This window comes from Melanostigma gelatinosum (assembly GCF_949748355.1).
Source record: "Melanostigma gelatinosum genome assembly, chromosome: 20".
In the NCBI taxonomy this organism is placed as follows: Eukaryota; Metazoa; Chordata; class Actinopteri; order Perciformes; family Zoarcidae; genus Melanostigma; species Melanostigma gelatinosum.
Genome location: NC_136653.1, coordinates 8058350 through 8064349, shown reverse-complemented (window position 1 = coordinate 8064349; position 6000 = coordinate 8058350). Strand labels below are relative to the sequence as shown.

At 40.9% G+C, this 6000-nt stretch overlaps 1 long non-coding RNA gene across 1 annotated transcript; it reads left to right on the top strand.

The window, feature by feature from the left end:
* The first annotated feature begins 1227 nt into the window (after nucleotides 1-1227).
* On the top strand, nucleotides 1228-3900 carry LOC306793918. Its single transcript, XR_013772905.1, has 5 exons — nucleotides 1228-1277; nucleotides 1934-2089; nucleotides 2499-2586; nucleotides 2940-3083; nucleotides 3847-3900. It is a non-coding gene; the product is annotated as an uncharacterized lncRNA (long non-coding RNA).
* The last annotated feature ends 2100 nt before the right edge of the window (nucleotides 3901-6000 follow it).

Genomic DNA, 6000 nt, shown 5'->3' with positions numbered 1-6000 from the left:
AGATACACCGTTGGCTTGCACATGGAAAAGGTAAGCAGAAATCCACCATCATTCGCCTAAATGCAAAATAATATGTGCATAAATGTCTTCAGCTCTTAGCTAATTAGTTAGTTGTTCTGTTGAGGCTATTTGTTATTTTCGCCCAAACTTAAAAAGCCAACAGTCCCCATGTGCACGGCTAGCTGTGCCGCGTTAGCGTTAGGTTGTCTCCTTTTTTGCAACCTGCCTCATAACTTGCCATTGTGAACGGTAAGCTATTGTTAATGACGAGGTAACGTGTAAGCGACATATTATAAGGTGTTCACAACTAGCTAACAAATGTTAATGACGTTAGCATACTTCCTGTAGAGTTAAATTAGCGCGCTAACGTTAGCCGTGCGTTAGCCGGTTTTATCAGTGTTCACACCAGTGATGCCCTGCAGAGTGATGTTGTGGACTTGTGTGCTGCAGACCTCAGTGTGGGTTTGACTTTCTCCCACATGTGTAGATTCATTGTCCCTGTGTTAGCCTGCTTACGTTAGCCGTGCTAACGTTAGCGCGCTAACGTTAGCCGTTTCTTACTGCTTACGTTAGCCTGCTTACTGCTAACGTAACTCTCAGGGAAACTTAACCTTTCCCTGAGATTTGCACGGTTTTATCAGACTGTTCACACTAGTGATGCCCTGCAGGGTGATGTTGTGGACTTGTGTGCTGCAGACCTCAGTGTCCGTTTGACTTTCTCCCGCATGTGTAGATTCACTGTCCCTGTGTTAGCCGTTTCTTAGTAATACGATATGTGTGGACATCCATTGCTAAATAATCCAGAGTCACCGTAACCGTGCACTTTATCACTGTAAGTATTGTTTTACCATATGTTCCAGAAAGAGTTATTTTTGTACGACAGATGAATGCTCATTGTCTATAACAGGGGAATTAGTTTGAAGAGAAGTCTGTATGATTTATTCGTGAATAAGGGCAGCTTGTTATGATGCAGAACATGCTGAATTCTGTGTTTTTACTACGAGGACGTTGCTACAGGCCCGATTGTATTTATTCAATCTTTATTTATTTAATCTTTCCAATGATAGAAGAGATGTGTTAACTTGGGGGTAACATTTATATTTGTTAATAATATTGAATTAATAAAAGATAATTGAAGTAAATGTATCTATATATTTTTTTACATGATAAATCTTTACAAATATGCTGTGTTTTTACAAATAGCAGAAAGTCACAGTGAGACCATCCCACCGCAAGAGTGTCCTGGTCAACCTCACTGACCTGCCAGGCATGAAACGGTGAATTTTTGTGACTGAACAAGCGATTCCAATGTTAAAAAGCTTATGTGTGATGGTCTAGCTAAATTATGTGGAGGTGTATGGAGTGTAGTGTATCTCTATCTGATAGATATGAGCTACTAAAACATATTAGACTACAGCACAGGCAGCGCTAGCCATGCCCACACATAAACTGCCCATGTACTTTTAAGATGTGGAATGCTTTGCACATTCATTTAAGTACAGTCCATCTTCAACAAAACTCCCAGGAGCTGCTAGAATTGTCAACATTCAGTTGTCATTTGTGCACTTGTATTGATCTTCCACAGAGAAGGATTCTTTTTTACACATTTGCACTCATTTGAAGAGTCAAGAAACTGTTACTTGTATGTTTGGGGGTTGCAGTGTTCAAACAAATGTATACGGAACATTTCACTCTCACAAGACCAGGAAACACAATCCACATACGTTAAAATATTTCAAGTAGTTACAACCAGTGTAGTTTCACAAGAATCCTGTGATAATCCTGAGGAAGATGAACATACTCAAGATAACCCTGCAGTTGAAGATGCGTGTATTGTGCATTTGCATGTCTTGAACGGACTGAACTGCAATATCAAATGTGTACCTAACAACAGTGACAACAAAATAGCCAAACTAATTTCTTTTTTGTGTAGGTGAATGCAGAATTCAAGAGAATCACAACAATCAATTTGCAGTCAAAGTTCTTCTCCCAGCTGGATCTTCACTCTGAAAACCTGATCCAGGTGTATGCCAAGAAAGGTGGAGTTCAAGGGAGAAAGATCAAGAGCATCATGGTACCCATAACCCAGGTATGATAACAATGGAAAAGTTAAAGAGAGGCTATTCTACTCGTAGAGCTTTTGTATTTTTTTACTTCCCCGTTGCTCTTATTGGTTGTCTGCACCTGTTGATAACGCCCCATGGCAATTTAAAATTAACTGAGAGGTTCCAGAATAATACGCATTTCTGAAATTAGGGTGGCGATGCCAAGCTGTGATCTGTAGCGAACATTCAAAAACCTTGGGAGATTAATAAGAAACTTTAGGAAAGGTGTAGTTGAAGTCATAGGCGCCAGCAGCTACTGGATCCCAAGGGTTCACATACTAATGCACACATGGATATTGCATGGTTAATCATTGTGATTAATAAGCTGGTTGGTTGAGATGGTGTTCCTAATGTTATTTAATTTTGCATATTTTCTCTTATCTGCATACTTAGACTGACAGCGTTGACGTCAGACGAGAATGCGTCCTCAAAGGTCTGTGTCTACCTGAACGAAGATCCAGAGAAGCTGGTGAGGGACAAGGTATGTTCATTTACCTTTATCTTTATTTGGGGATGATCACAGTTGGAATAGATGTGGTTTCCTCTTGGTTGCCATTAGCTTTAAAAACGTGAAACTTTTATTTACCTTAGTAATGCTAGAATAACAACCACTGATCTCATGGTAACAGACAAGCCACTGGTAGGGCTTAGTCATTGAAGTAGCTCACCATGGCTCAGTGAAACAATTTAATATCAGGTAGTCATAATGTCTTTTAATTATGTGAATAAAGTTATTGATAGCTGTTTATACAGTAAAATTAACATGTGCAATAAAAATGGGATGTAATGCAAATAAGTGAAAAATGATTGCCCTTGTTAATTGTTTTGTCACAGAATTTCGAAAGCAGTCAAACGGCCATGGCAGAGACCGTCTTTGGAATCCTTGTCATTCGAAAAGAAGGTGCAGAGCCCAGTGATGACCCTGAGGATGCTGGAGTCATTCTGGAGGGGGTGGAAGTGCTAGATGAGTTGGAAAAGGTACCTTTTGCGGTGTCAATGTTGCTTGCGCTTGTGTAAGCTCTCAACCTGAGCTACCTTCCAGAGCTCAAGTACACATTCGAAGCTCTGCAGAAGATCATGATGGAACTAAATGGAAACAAACTATCCATAAAAGGACAAGCTCTCAAAACAAAGCTTTTCCATTAGTTTGAGACTGCCCACTGATGGCTAAAGCGGATAAGAAACTTCCGTGTTTCTGTGCTATATTCTGTAATCCTGTGAGTTCACCAGGACATTAAACGACAAGTGCAGTAAGTTAGTAATTGCAAATGTTTAAAAGGAATGTTTTTAATGTTTTAAGAAGAATGTTTGAAATCTTTTAAGAAGAATGTTAGAAAGGTTTTAAGAGGAATGTGTTTGTTTTTTTAAACCGCTTGTTTTTTTCAAATGGATGAAGTACCAAGATCCACTATGTTGGCACTTTCAAAAATAAGTGAAGCAGTATACTTTATTATTTTGAATAATATATATATATATATATATATATATATATATATATATATATATATATATATATATATATATAGTGATTTTATATGATATATAGTGATTTATAGTGATATATATATATATATATATATATATAGTGATCTTGCCGAAGATGAAGAACAGGTAGAGAGGACCATTCACTCTCATCAGCCGTACCCACATCAATCAGGCCGGCATTAGCTATATTAGTATCAGTGAATGTGTGGCTCATGATGATGACTTCTTCTTCTTCTTCTTCTTCTTCTTCTTCCAGGGAAGCCGCCCGGAGGTACCGAGAAAGGCGGAACGAATATCACAAATGGCTCCAAAATCAAGTCGCCATGCTACAAAATCAAGTGGCCATGCTTGATAATCAAAACAAGAACCTTATTGAGGAGCTTAGAGCCTTAAAGACATGCAACACTTCTTCGAAACCCCCGTCCTTGCTGTAAAAATTATGTTTTTAATGTATATGCTTTAATGTGTATGCGTATATGCTTCTTCTTCCTCCCCTCCTCCTCCTCCTCCTCCTCCTCCTCGCCCGGAGGTACCGAGGAAGGAAGAACGAATATTACAAATGCCTCGAAAATCAAGTGGCCATGCTCCTTAAAGTGCTCCTTAAATGCTCCTTAAAGTGTGCATGTCCTTAAAGGACATGCACACTTCTTCTTCTTCTCCCTCCTCCTCCTCCTCCTCCTCCTCCTCCTCCTCCTCGCCCGGAGGTACCGAGGAAGGAAGAACGAATATTACAAATGCAAATGCCTCGAAAATCAAGTGGCCATGCTCAAAAATCAAGTGGCCATGCTCCTTAAAGTGCTCCTTAAATGCTCCTTAAAGTGTGCATGTCCTTAAAGGACATGCACACTTCTTCTTCTTCTTCTTCTTCTTCTTCTTGCTTCCAGGGAAGCCGCCCGGAGGTACCGAGAAAGGCGGAACGAATATCACAAATGGCTCCAAAATCAAGTGGCCATGCTACAAAATCAAGTGGCCATGCTTGATAATCAAAACAAGAACCTTATTGAGGAGTTTAGAGCCTTAAAGACATGCAACACTTCTTCGAAACCCCGTCCTTGCTGTAAAAATTATGTTTTTAATGTATATGCTTTAATGTATATGCTTCTTCTTCCTCCTCCTCCTCCTCCTCCTCCTCCTCCTCGCCCGGAGGTACCGAGGAAGGAAGAACGAATATTACAAATGCAAATGCCTCGAAAATCAAGTGGCCATGCTCCTTAAAGTGCTCCTTAAATGCTCCTTAAAGTGTGCATGTCCTTAAAGGACATGCACACTTCTTCTTCTTCTTCTTCTTCTTCTTCTTGCTTCCAGGGAAGCCGCCCGGAGGTACCGAGAAAGGCGGAACGAATATCACAAATGGCTCCAAAATCAAGTGGCCATGCTACAAAATCAAGTGGCCATGCTTGATAATCAAAACAAGAACCTTATTGAGGAGTTTAGAGCCTTAAAGACATGCAACACTTCTTCGAAACCCCGTCCTTGCTGTAAAAATTATGTTTTTAATGTATATGCTTTAATGTATATGCTTCTTCCTCCTCCTCCTCCTCCTCCGCCTCCTCCTCCTCCTCCTCGCCTGGAGGTACCGAGGAAGGAAGAACGAATATTACAAATGCCTCGAAAATCAAGTGGCCATGCTCCTTAAAGTGCTCCTTAAATGCTCCTTAAAGTGTGCATGTCCTTAAAGGACATGCACACTTCTTCTTCTTCTTCTTCTTCTTCTTCTTCTTCTTCCTCCCCCTCCTCCTCCTCCTCCTCCTCCTCCTCCTCCTCGCCCGGAGGTACCGAGGAAGGAAGAACGAATATTACAAATGCCTCGAAAATCAAGTGGCCATGCTCCTTAAATGCTCCTTAAAGTGTGCATGTCCTTAAAGGACATGCACACTTCTTCTTCTCCCTCCTCCTCCTCCTCCTCCTCCTCCTCCTCCTCGCCCGGAGGTACCGAGGAAGGAAGAACGAATATTACAAATGCAAATGCCTCGAAAATCAAGTGGCCATGCTCAAAAATCAAGTGGCCATGCTCCTTAAAGTGCTCCTTAAATGCTCCTTAAAGTGTGCATGTCCTTAAAGGACATGCACACTTCTTCTTCTTCTTCTTCTTCTTCTTCTTCTTGCTTCCAGGGAAGCCGCCCGGAGGTACCGAGAAAGGCGGAACGAATATCACAAATGGCTCCAAAATCAAGTGGCCATGCTACAAAATCAAGTGGCCATGCTTGATAATCAAAACAAGAACCTTATTGAGGAGCTTAGAGCCTTAAAGACATGCAACACTTCTTCGAAACCCCGTCCTTGCTGTAAAAATTATGTTTTTAATGTATATGCTTTAATGTATATGCTTCTTCTTCCTCCTCCTCCTCCTCCTCCTCCTCCTCCTCCTCCTCGCCCGGAGGTACCGAGGAAGGAAGAACGAATATTACAA